The sequence below is a fragment of the Lotus japonicus genome, chromosome 6, assembly GCF_012489685.1.
Source record: "Lotus japonicus ecotype B-129 chromosome 6, LjGifu_v1.2".
NCBI lineage: Eukaryota > Viridiplantae > Streptophyta > Magnoliopsida > Fabales > Fabaceae > Lotus > Lotus japonicus.
Genome location: NC_080046.1, coordinates 6,801,919 through 6,815,959, shown reverse-complemented (window position 1 = coordinate 6,815,959; position 14,041 = coordinate 6,801,919).

The following is a 14,041-nucleotide window of genomic DNA, read 5'->3' as shown; positions in this document are numbered from 1 at the left end:
GAACGTCAAATTCCAATTCTCGGAAGTTTGCCGAAACGGAATCCCTGATAGTTCGAAAAACCTAAGATCGAAGACGATGAAGACTTTTTCTATCCGGAAACTCAAATGAAGATTCCACCCGCGTTCACCTACTTCTCTCATCATTCCTAATCTTTTCTTCAGAAGGAAGTTTTCTTGTCCGACGATCACTGCAAAAAGTAGTTTTTCGGGATAAACCGACTTACACCGACTTATGCCCGATTTTGGATCTTTTGGTTTAATTCAAGAATTCTATTTTGAGTTCTGGAATTCTGTCGCCAGAACCTATCTTAGAATGCGCAGAGGAACGCGCAGGAAAAATCGGAATCGCAAAAAAATCATTTTTCCGTTTTTTCCAAAACCTATAAATAGCTTGAAAAATTAGATTTTTTTCACAAAACCCATTTTCCCCACCCCTCCAAGCCGCGAGTTTCTAGAGAGAGAGAGAGATCCGGATCTTCGTCGTTTCTTGCCCGTTTGCTTCACCGTTCGTCACTAATCGAAGACCCGAGGTAGGTAATCTATACTCTCCTTCGAATCGTCGTTTCTGTCCATTTCTCTTGCGACTTTCTGAGTTCAAAATTTTGAGGTTTTTGAAAAACTGTTCAAATCAGCTGATTTCAGCGTCTAAACTTCTTCCCTGCATGCTCCTGAGCGTGTTCTGCGGATTAGATTTTGTCAAATGTCGACGAAATGCCGCCGGGATCAATTTCTACCCTAAATACCCATTTTTCGCCAAAGTCGCAACCTTTACGCTCTAATCTATCGACTTGGCTTAGTGCTAGTAGGATTTGTCGTCATAAACGTCGTTGTGGACGTCCCCATCCAATTTGTTTTTCAAAAATCCAATTTTGAAATTCTGAGCTAAAAATAATGACCAAACTACCCCTATATCAGTTTTCGATCCGAAAATTTTTCCGAGCCTAGAACCGTCTTAGTTACGGCTTATGTTAACCTAGGAACCAAGTTTGATCGAAGAAAAATCGACCCTCCCAATTAAGGAAAGTGGCCGAGAGCTATATCAAGGGGGGAGGAGAATCCGATTTTTCGAAAACTTGTCTTAACGCGTTAGATTGTCGTACCACGGAGGTAGTAGTGTACTGTGTAACCCTAGGACTCTTTGATTGCTGAGTTTCTGACTCTTGGTGTTGATTTCTGTGATTTTTGCTTAAGGTTCGTTTGAGGAGATTCCAAGAAACCAAGGAGAAGAGCTTGAAGAACATTTGGAGGAGGAAGCTGGAAGACCCACCGGTGAGGGCTACTCTCTGAATTACTAGATAATGCTTTAGGTGTCGATGAAATTCGACTTGATTTATGTGTTATGCACTTAATTGCTAAATGTCTGAAATGATTTCTGAGGCTTCGGCCGAACTTGTTGAGTACTTGATGCCATGATATTGTGTGCTAAATGATTCACATGCTATGTGCTACATGGTTAACTTAGGATGTGTTGGAATATGCTGTTTATGTCTTTTGGTTGAGCTGTTTCAATGATGCTATTCCACTCGTGCCTATGTTTCTGGAAAGTGAGGATTACGGGCAGGTCATGCCGAATTTTTATGAGATTTTGAGAGAGTTTTAAAAGGACGAACGGAGTTCGGACCTTGTCATGCTCCAATGGATCGAGACCTTCTCAGGGAATTACTTGGGTTTATGGGAACTTTGAAACTCATAGGGAATACGATAAGACTAAAAAGAGCTATTTTTATAAAGAAATTCATAAGATATTAAACAACCTCTAAACCTTTAAATAAAGATAACAATCTCGGATGCAAGCTTTGGATTGAAGTTTAGTTTTGGAAAACGAGAAGTGTCGTCGGATCCAAGTGTTGGGAAGATTTCGAGTTTTGGGTATGTTGATACTCATTCGCTCTGGGAGCAGTTTGTTTAGCCATCCAAGGGATGAGCCGAGAAGCTTCACGGAGGTGTGAGACCTTGTGAATGCGTGATACTCCACTGAGGCGTGAGACCTTGTGGAAAGCATGGATCTTCACTGAGGCGTGAGACCTCGTGAACAGCATGAAACTTCATTGAAGCGTGAGACTTCGTGCAAGTGTGTAAATTCACTGAGGCGTGAGACCTTGTGAAAGCATAAAACTTCACTGAAGCGTGAGACTTTGTGAATGTGTGAGACTCCACAGAAGCGTGAGACTTCGTGAGAGCATTGATGACTCGAAGAGTTGTCGTGAGTGGCTGCACTCTTTTGTTTATGATTAATTGTATTTTGTCGCAGAATCGACATTTACCTTAGGGTATTCTTTTAGAGACTTTAAGTTATCTAGAACACGTGGCGACGTGTCGGGTGAGGTCGGAGACGTTGTTTGGCTAATCACTTGCATTCATGCACTCATTTTGAGGTTAATACACGGCGTGATACCGGACCTCGGTGGATTCCAAAATGGTCATAAGACCCGGATTTCCATATTTAGGACACTACGGTGGTCCTCAGTAGCAGACGGAATGGCAGACCTACGGGTTCACTGCTGATCTGACTACTTTTGTGTGGTGTAAGAGACACGCGAGCAGGAAGGTACCCACCGTGGCTGGTGTTAGGGCCGTCTCGTTGATGTCCATCCTTCTTCCGGAATGCATTTTGTTACCCAGCATTGCATTTCATGCAACATACATGCTAACTTAGTTGCTGAGTGTGATTGGTAACTGTTTATCCTATTTTTTTGAGGCATGCTACTTGTTTTTGTGGCTCTTTATATTTATTGTGATACATGCAACCCTAGGAAGCTACTCCAAAACTTATAAGCCTGAGAGGCGAGTATTTATTATCCTATAATTATATCTGGTTTTATTAATTATATAATTCTTTGGAGTTGACCCTCGCGTCTGCTGTGTGTGTTTGGGCGGACTACGCCATTTGTCAGATGAGTATGGGGGATTGGTTTACCATGGTCAGCCCATCAGGGGGGACCAGGTACGAGATGCTTGACCAAGACGACCCAGGTGCATGGGTGGTCGATCCCGAGGGCCACCGTGCGACCTACACCGGTCGGATCATGGAGGACCGTGTCGATCGATTCGGACGCTTGACGGAGGGAGTGATGAGGAGGCACATAGTGAGCTTCAACCTGCCTCCAGGAGTACACTGTGGACCCGGCTTGGGAGTACCTCCACCGCCACCATCTCCTTCAGATGATGAGGACCCTTCTGAGGAGTTGCCAGTAGGTGGGGCTTCGACGGAGTCTAGTCCGTCTACTGCTGCTGCTGTCGTTGCGGATCTCGTTCCGGGCCCCGAGCCCGAGAGTCCAGTGCGGGAGCGCATTAGGGTGGACAGAGAGGGCAGTGTTGAGTACGTCGACCTAGTCGTCCTGGATGCAGATTCGGATGACGACCGCGCTAGCGTGTAGGATCGAGTGCTAGTGTGGGCTCCTCGGGTAGGGATAGTGTAGGAGTTGTGTCGATGCTCTGACCGTCATGCTTCCGTTTTTGGGGACCGGGTAGTTTTCCTACCGGTAGCTTTTGTGTGGTTTCCTATGGAGATCGCAGAGAGCTGGTTGGATTTAGGGGGGTCTTTTCTTAGGCCGCTGGGCCAACTTGCTCTCAGTTTTTGTAGGTTAGTGTTGCGGACACAGCATCTTTATTTTGGACTGTACATATTGCCTTCGGGCGTTACTCTTTTCTGTCACCCGACACGAGGCATGTATATATAGTTGTATAGTAGTTCCTTTTATCTTTTGTTGGGGAGTTTTATTGCTTTCTGTCTTTAGTTATATTGTCGAAAAAAAATAATTCACGTTTTTCCGCTTAAAGTATTTTCTTTTGGTTACTAAAGTGACGCCACCGAAATCGGGGTGTTACATTTGTGGTATCAGAGCTTAGTCGAGTCTTTCGGGAGTCTTTGGGGAATAGGTCTTCTGTGCTAGGTTGTGTGACTCTGCGAAGAGTAAAAATTGATTGTCTGCCAAGCGATTATTCGCTTAGAATTGTTTGAAGTTATTGCTTAATCATATTGTATAGTTATTTTGGATGCTATCTTATGATGAGCACTAACTGTTTGTTAATTTAGCAGAACATGGTGAACGCTAACCAACTAGCTGAGATGATGGCCACTATGGCCCAAGCTGTGACTGCACAGGCAAACGATAATGCTATGAGGCGTGCTGCTGAGGAGGCACGTGATCAGCACCAACGCCAGAGGGAAGTGACAATGGATCAGAACAGAGGCCTGAATGATTTTAGGAGACAGGATCCACCTAAGTTCTCGGGGGGTACGGACCCGGACAAAGCGGATCTCTGGATCCAGGAGATTGAAAAGATCTTCGGTGTATTGCAGACTGCTGAGGGGGCCAAGGTGGGAATGGCAACCTTTCTACTGTTGGGTGATGCTGAGTACTGGTGGAGAGGCGCCAGAGGAATGATGGAAGCAAACAACCTGGAAGTGAACTGGACTTCGTTTCGTGCTGCTTTTCTGGAAAAGTATTTTCCAGATAGTGCGCGGGACGAGCGTGAGTCGCAATTCCTGACACTTCGTCAGGGTAGCATGTCCATCCCGGAATATGCTGCCAAGCTGGAATCGTTGGCCAAGCACTTTCGATTCTTCCGCAATGGGGTCGATGAACCCTACATGTGCAAGCGCTTTGTGAATGGGCTGAGGCCCGATATTGAAGACTCGGTGAAACCGTTGGGGATCACTCGTTTTCAGACTTTGGTTGAGAAAGCCACTGAGGTGGAGATAATGAAGAACAGGAGACTGAACCGTGTTGGGACAGGAGGGCCGATGAGGTCGGGCTCTCAAAATTTTCAAGGCAGAGGGAGATTTCAGAGTAGGAAGCCGTATCAACGTCCTGCAGGTAGAGGAATTGCTTCAGGATCTTATAGGCCCATGGTGGGTACTGCTGGAGGTTCTGGAGGTCAGACTGTGAACAGGGAGATGACCTGTTACAGATGTGGGCAGCCTGGGCACTATGCCAATACTTGTACTGACATGAGGCCCAAATGCTTTAACTGTAACAAGTTGGGGCATACTGCTGCTCAATGCAGAGCACCCAAGACAGAACCAGCTGTTAACACTGCTCGTGGGAAGCGTCCTGCTGCCAAGGCAAGAGTCTACACCATGGATGGTGAAGAAGCTGAAGGGTTGATGGTCTGATCAGGGGAGATTGCGAGATTGACGGTAATCTCCTAACTGTACTTTTTGATTCCGGAGCAACGCACTCTTTTATCTCTAGGGAATGTGCTACTAGATTAAAACTTCCCGTTACTGCTTTGAGTTTCGATCTTATAGTTACCACACCTGCCAAAACTCTGCTTGCCAATACTGCATGCATGTATTGCCCAGTAACCTATAGGGATAAAGTTTACCATGCTAACCTAGTGTGCCTAACTCTCAAGAACCTAGATGTTATCCTAGGGATGGACTGGTTGTCCCACTACCATTGTCTTCTGGACTGTAGCCGAAAGAGAGTGGTATTTCCTGACTCGGACCTTTCCGAGTATCTATCCGCCAATCATATTAATGTCTCTCTGAATGAAGGATCTCAAGAGTATTCAGTTTTGTTGAGCTTGGAGAGTAAAGGAAATTCGGAAGTGAGTAATATTCCAGTTGTGAGGGACTTCGCGGATGTTTTTCCTGGCGATGTACCTGGTTTGCCGCCTGTACGCGACATTGAGTTTGCTATTGACATCGTACCGGGAACAGGACCGATTTCGATTGCACCATATCGGATGGCACCTGCGGAATTGGTGGAGTTGAAGTCTCAACTTGAGGATCTTCTGTCGAAAGGATTCATCCGACCAAGCGTTTCACCTTGGGGAGCACCCGTCTTATTGGTGAAGAAGAAGGATGGGAAATCTAGACTTTGTGTCGACTATCGACAACTGAACAAAGTAACCGTCAAGAATAGGTATCCGCTACCCAGAATTGATGATTTGATGGATCAACTACGAGGAGCTGCGATATTCTCAAAGATAGACCTGAAGTCGGGTTACCATCAGATCAGAGTAAAGACTGAGGATATCCAGAAGACGGCATTCCGGACTCGTTATGGACACTATGAGTATCTAGTGATGCCATTTGGGGTGACAAACGCACCTGCTATCTTCATGGATTACATGAACAGGACATTCCATCCGTTCTTGGATCGATTCGTCGTGGTGTTTATCGACGACATTCTGATCTACTCAAAGAACGCTGAAGATCATGAAGGGCACTTGCGTCAGGTTTTACAAGTGTTGAGAGAGACAAAGTTGTACGCCAACCCTTCTAAGTGTGAATTTTGGCTCGAAGAGGTAAAATTCTTGGGCCATGTGATTTCTAAAGAAGGTATAGCTGTGGATCCAGCAAAGGTAGAGACGGTGTTGTCATGGGAACGGCCAAAGACCGTGACTGAGATCAGGAGTTTTGTCGGTTTGGCGGGGTACTATCGTCGTTTCATTGAGAATTTCGCCAAGATCGTTGGACCCTTGACTCAACTTACGAGAAAGGATCAACCTTTTGCATGGACCGAAGCGTGCGAAACTAGCTTTCAGACAATGAAGGAACGTTTGACGACGTCACCTGTACTCGTCTTACCGCAACCAGAGGAACCGTATGAAGTGTACTGTGATGCTTCGCATCAAGGTTTGGGATGTGTGCTGATGCAGCATCGGAAAGTGGTGGCTTATGCTTCACGACAACTGAAGACTCATGAGAAGAACTACCCGACTCATGACTTAGAACTTGCTGCCATTGTGTTTTCGTTGAAGATCTGGAGACATCACTTATATGGATGCAATTTCACCATATTTAGCGATCACAAGAGCTTGAAGTACTTGTTTGACCAGAAGGAGTTGAACATGAGACAACGACGTTGGATGGAGTTTCTCAAGGATTACGATTTTACCTTACAATACCATCCTGGAAAAGCTAATGTTGTTGCTGATGCATTGAGCAGGAAAATGCATATCTCGTCAATGATGGTGAAGGAGCTACAACTGCTGGAACAATTCCGAGATTTGAGTTTGGACGTAAGATTATCCAAGGGAGAACTGAGGTTCGGGATGATCAGGATTACCAATGGATTGATGGAAGAAATCCGAGACCAACAGTTACAAGATGAATTTTTACTCGGAAAAAGGAATTTGGTAATTCAGGGTAAGGACCCGGAATTTAAGGTAGGAAGTGACAATATCCTACGGTGTAAGGGTAGAGTTTGCGTACCCAACAACCCTGACCTAAGGAGGTTGATACTGGACGAAGGTCACAAAAGTAAGCTGAGCATTCACCCTGGAATGAAAAAGATGCACCAGGACTTGAAGGTGAATTTCTGGTGGCCAGGAATGAAAAGACAAGTGGCAGAATATGTAGCTGCATGTTTGACCTGTCAAAAGGCGAAGGTGGAACATCAGAAATCTGCGGGTATGCTACAAAGCTTGGATGTACCTCAATGGAAATGGGATAGCATATCGATGGATTTTGTCGTGGCATTACCAAGAACTCAAAGAGGATATGACTCGATTTGGGTAATCGTGGATCGACTGACTAAGTCGGCTCATTTCATACCGGTGAGAACTACGTACAAGTGGATAAGCTATCAGAGATTTATATAGCTGAGATTGTGCGACTTCATGGAGTGCCAACAAGTATCGTTTCCGATAGAGACCCGAAGTTTACTTCCCATCTGTGGGGAACTCTTCATGAGGCTTTGGGAACGAGGCTGAGATTAAGCTCTGCTTATCATCCACAGACTGATGGGCAAACTGAGAGAACTATCCAATCATTGGAGGATTTGCTACGAGCTTGCGTGTTAGACAATAAGGGCAGTTGGGACACCCTATTGCCACTGATTGAATTCACATATAACAACAGTTTTCATACGACCATAGGTATGGCACCGTATGAGGCATTGTATGGCCGCAAGTGTAGAACACCTTTATGTTGGTATCAGGATGGAGAGAATTTGTTAGTAGGACCGGAACTTCTGCAACAGACAACTGAGAAGATTAAACAGATCAGGGAGAAGATGAAGGCTTCTCAGAGTAGACAGAAGAGCTATGCAGATCAAAGGCGTAGAACCCTGGAATTCGAAGAAGGAGATCATGTGTTCCTGCGAGTTACCCAGACTACAGGAGTTGGTCGAGCAATCAAGTCAAGAAAGCTGACACCAAAGTTCATTGGACCTTATCAGATTACTCGTCGTGTAGGACCGGTAGCTTATCAGATCGCACTACCGCCTTTTCTATCAAACGTTCACGATGTATTCCATGTGTCACAACTGCGGAAGTATATTGCTGATCCGACGCACGTCATCGAGCTGGATGACATTGAGTTGAAGGATAACTTGTCTTTCGAGACACCGCCAATCAGCATTGGTGACACAAGGGTAAAGCAGTTGAGGGGTAAAGAGATCGAGTTAGTGAAGGTTATTTGGAACAAGGACACCGGTGATGCAACGTGGGAGCTGAAGGAAAAGATCAAGGAACAGTATCCAGAACTTTTTACTGACCCTTAAGTTTCGAGGTCGAAACTTTCTTTTTGGAGGGTAGTAATGTAAGGCCCAAGTTTTAACGTTTTGGATAAGTGAATAAAATAAAGGAGTTATTTGATTAAGATAAATTTGGGAAGGAAAGAGGTTCAGGAAAAGTCCAAGAATGTATCGAAAAACCGAAAGAGTTATAGCACGACTAACATACGCTTAATCCTAGGTCGAAGGTATTAGTGAATAGTTAATTTACGCTTTAGGACACGATGGAAACTAATTCCAAAAATCCTCAGAGAAATGTTAGAACTTCTCTTTTCCGTCCTTAAACAACCATTTCGATGCGAAATCCTGGAAAGTACGAACGTCAAATTCCAATTCTCGGAAGTTTGCCGAAACGGAATCCCTGATAGTTCGAAAAACCTAAGATCGACAGACGATGAAGACTTTTTCTATCCGGAAACTCAAATGAAGATTCCACCCGCGTTCACCTACTTCTCTCATCATTCCTAATCTTTCTTCAGAAGGAAGTTTTCTTGTCCGACGATCACTGCAAAAAGTAGTTTTTCGGGATAAACCGACTTACACCGACTTATGCCGATTTTGGATCTTTTGGTTTAATTCCAAGAATTCTATTTTGAGTTCTGGAATTCTGTCGCCAGAACCTATCTTAGAATGCGCAGAGGAACGCGCAGGAAAAATCGGAATCGCAAAAAAATCATTTTTCCGTTTTTTCCAAAACCTATAAATAGCTTGAAAAATTAGATTTTTTTCACAAAACCCATTTTCCCCACCCCTCCAAGCCGCGAGTTTCTAGAGAGAGAGAGAGATCCGGATCTTCGTCGTTTCTTGCCCGTTTGCTTCACCGTTCGTCACTAATCGAAGACCCCGAGGTAGGTAATCTATACTCTCCTTCGAATCGTCGTTTCTGTCCATTTCTCTTGCGACTTTCTGAGTTCAAAATTTTGAGGTTTTTGAAAAACTGTTCAAATCAGCTGATTTCAGCGTCTAAACTTCTTCCCTGCATGCTCCTGAGCGTGTTCTGCGGATTAGATTTTGTCAAATGTCGACGAAATGCCGCCGGGATCAATTTCTACCCTAAATACCCATTTTTCGCCAAAGTCGCAACCTTTACGCTCTAATCTATCGACTTGGCTTAGTGCTAGTAGGATTTGTCGTCATAAACGTCGTTGTGGACGTCCCCATCCAATTTGTTTTTCAAAAATCCAATTTTGAAATTCTGAGCTAAAAATAATGACCAAACTACCCCTATATCAGTTTTCGATCCGAAAATTTTTCCGAGCCTAGAACCGTCTTAGTTACGGCTTATGTTAACCTAGGAACCAAGTTTGATCGAAGAAAAATCGACCCTCCCAATTAAGGAAAGTGGCCGAGAGCTATATCAAGGGGGGAGGAGAATCCGATTTTTCGAAAACTTGTCTTAACGCGTTAGATTGTCGTACCACGGAGGTAGTAGTGTACTGTGTAACCCTAGGACTCTTTGATTGCTGAGTTTCTGACTCTTGGTGTTGATTTCTGTGATTTTTGCTTAAGGTTCGTTTGAGGAGATTCCAAGAAACCAAGGAGAAGAGCTTGAAGAACATTTGGAGGAGGAAGCTGGAAGACCCACCGGTGAGGGCTACTCTCTGAATTGCTAGATAATGCTTTAGGTGTCGATGAAATTCGACTTGATTTATGTGTTATGCACTTAATTGCTAAATGTCTGAAATGATTTCTGAGGCTTCGGCCGAACTTGTTGAGTACTTGATGCCATGATATTGTGTGCTAAATGATTCACATGCTATGTGCTACATGGTTAACTTAGGATGTGTTGGAATATGCTGTTTATGTCTTTTGGTTGAGCTGTTTCAATGATGCTATTCCACTCGTGCCTATGTTTCTGGAAAGTGAGGATTACGGGCAGGTCATGCCGAATTTTTATGAGATTTTGAGAGAGTTTTAAAAGGACGAACGGAGTTCGGACCTTGTCATGCTCCAATGGATCGAGACCTTCTCAGGGAATTACTTGGGTTTATGGGAACTTTGAAACTCATAGGGAATACGATAAGACTAAAAAGAGCTATTTTTATAAAGAAATTCATAAGATATTAAACAACCTCTAAACCTTTAAATAAAGATAACAATCTCGGATGCAAGCTTTGGATTGAAGTTTAGTTTTGGAAAACGAGAAGTGTCGTCGGATCCAAGTGTTGGGAAGATTTCGAGTTTTGGGTATGTTGATACTCATTCGCCCTGGGAGCAGTTTGTTTAGCCATCCAAGGGATGAGCCGAGAAGCTTCACGGAGGTGTGAGACCTTGTGAATGCGTGATACTCCACTGAGGCGTGAGACCTTGTGGAAAGCATGGATCTTCACTGAGGCGTGAGACCTCGTGAACAGCATGAAACTTCATTGAAGCGTGAGACTTCGTGCAAGTGTGTAAATTCACTGAGGCGTGAGACCTTGTGAAAGCATAAAACTTCACTGAAGCGTGAGACTTTGTGAATGTGTGAGACTCCACAGAAGCGTGAGACTTCGTGAGAGCATTGATGACTCGAAGAGTTGTCGTGAGTGGCTGCACTCTTTTGTTTATGATTAATTGTATTTTGCCGCAGAATCGACATTTACCTTAGGGTATTCTTTTAGAGACTTTAAGTTATCTAGAACACGTGGCGACGTGTCGGGTGAGGTCGGAGACGTTGTTTGGCTAATCACTTGCATTCATGCACTCATTTTGAGGTTAATACACGGCGTGATACCGGACCTCGGTGGATTCCAAAATGGTCATAAGACCCGGATTTCCATATTTAGGACACTACGGTGGTCCTCAGTAGCAGACGGAATGGCAGACCTACGGGTTCACTGCTGATCTGACTACTTTTGTGTGGTGTAAGAGACACGCGAGCAGGAAGGTACCCACCGTGGCTGGTGTTAGGGCCGTCTCGTTGATGTCCATCCTTCTTCCGGAATGCATTTTGTTACCCAGCATTGCATTTCATGCAACATACATGCTAACTTAGTTGCTGAGTGTGATTGGTAACTGTTTATCCTATTTTTTGAGGCATGCTACTTGTTTTTGTGGCTCTTTATATTTATTGTGATACATGCAACCCTAGGAAGCTACTCCAAAACTTATAAGCCTGAGAGGCGAGTATTTATTATCCTATAATTATATCTGGTTTTATTAATTATATAATTCTTTGGAGTTGACCCTCGCGTCTGCTGTGTGTGTTTGGGCGGACTACGCCATTTTTCAGATGAGTATGGGGGATTGGTTTACCATGGTCAGCCCATCAGGGGGGACCAGGTACGAGATGCTTGACCAAGACGACCCAGGTGCATGGGTGGTCGATCCCGAGGGCCACCGTGCGACCTACACCGGTCGGATCATGGAGGACCGTGTCGATCGATTCGGACGCTTGACGGAGGGAGTGATGAGGAGGCACATAGTGAGCTTCAACCTGCCTCCAGGAGTACACTGTGGACCCGGCTTGGGAGTACCTCCACCGCCACCATCTCCTTCAGATGATGAGGACCCTTCTGAGGAGCTGCCAGTAGGTGGGGCTTCGACGGAGTCTAGTCCGTCTACTGCTGCTGCTGTCGTTGCGGATCTCGTTCCGGGCCCCGAGCCCGAGAGTCCAGTGCGGGAGCGCATTAGGGTGGACAGAGAGGGCAGTGTTGAGTACGTCGACCTAGTCGTCCTGGATGCAGATTCGGATGACGACCGCGCTAGCGTGTAGGATCGAGTGCTAGTGTGGGCTCCTCGGGTAGGGATAGTGTAGGAGTTGTGTCGATGCTCTGACCGTCATGCTTCCGTTTTTGGGGACCGGGTAGTTTTCCTACCGGTAGCTTTTGTGTGGTTCCTATGGAGATCGCAGAGAGCTGGTTGGATTTAGGGGGGTCTTTTCTTAGGCCGCTGGGCCAACTTGCTCTCAGTTTTTGTAGGTTAGTGTTGCGGACACAGCATCTTTATTTTGGACTGTACATATTGCCTTCGGGCGTTACTCTTTTCTGTCACCCGACACGAGGCATGTATATATAGTTGTATAGTAGTTCCTTTTATCTTTTGTTGGGGAGTTTTATTGCTTTCTGTCTTTAGTTATATTGTCGAAAAAAAATAATTCACGTTTTTCCGCTTAAAGTATTTTCTTTTGGTTACTAAAGTGACGCCACCGAAATCGGGGTGTTACAGTTATCACGGTGACCGCAGTCAACCAAATCACGTGGAGCCGCAATGATCCACAAAAGTTCACGGTGACCGCAGTCAACCAAATCACGTGAAGCCACACCGGCCCACAAGGTTCACGGGAGACCGCAGTCAACCCAAATAACTCCCTCGCGTGCAAGGTACCATCGTTCTCATGGACCATAGTCTACCTGACCTATGTCCAAATTATTCACATTTACTTGCAAGCGAGTTTATTACACTTTTCTCTTTGTTAAGTCTCTAAAGTCAATCCTAGAGTCTTATCATACTCTTTATACAACAACCTTCACAACACAACATTCACAGGTTACAAGGGAATTACGGCTAGGTGAGCGACCCTTGAACCATTAACTGAGAAAATAAATATAATCCACGTAAAGGAACGCAAGAACATTCACTCATGCATAATATATCATCGCAACTTCAACATATTGACAGGAGAAACAACTTTCACAAAAATAGAGCCACAGAATGCATCTTTCAACCAAAAATCACGTATGATACCTTTCTAGAAAGCTATTTTAAATATCTACAACTCTCTAGTTACACACTTGTTCATTTGAGTCCCAGAATTAGGTGATATTAGGCCTTAAAGATAACTGTCCGGAACAGGAAAAACAGCAGGTGTGACAGTTACTAAACACGACCCCCAGATCACATTACTAAACCAAAAATTATGATTTTTATATGTCTTGAAAGATATTTCGAAAATCTACAACTTTCATTTTAATCACTTTTTCATTTGATGACCATAAACAGGTAAAACGGGGCTCTGAAGTCCGCTGTCCAGTACAGGAAACTGGCAGCGAAACTCCCATGCCTCTATGGTTTTCAAAAATAATTTTCCTTCCTTCCCCTTTGATCATGGCAATCTTGGTACAGCCCCAACAACCCAAATATCCACTCAAAATTTCAGAACTAAACATTTAGCAAGGATCATGTTATAACAAGTGCAAAATAGCACAAAACTTAACAAATACCATGGCAACTCGCATAAAATCATAGATTCAGATCATAAACAACGTTTGAGGATCATATTCATGGCTTTTCAAGAGAAAAATTCCAGCAAGCAAGCATGTACAGGAAATCATGCAAAAACAGTCCAAAACTCAAGTTGTTTCTCATGGCAATTCATGGCATATTCCCTAAAGAACCTACCCATTCCTAGAACCAGCCCTTACCTTGGGTTCTTGGTCTGAAAAGAAGAAGCTTTGGTGATGAACACGGTTCATAAACGTTGCTGTCCACGTTCTCAGCTTCTCTCGCCGTCCCTCTTCTCTCCCTCGCGCGCGCGATCTCCTCCACTCCCTTGCGCGCGCTACACGGTGATGGTTATGGCTTGGGCGGCGGCGGCTTCTCTTGCTCTCTCTCGAGTTCTCTCTTTTCTCTCTTCTGTATGCTTCCCTTTC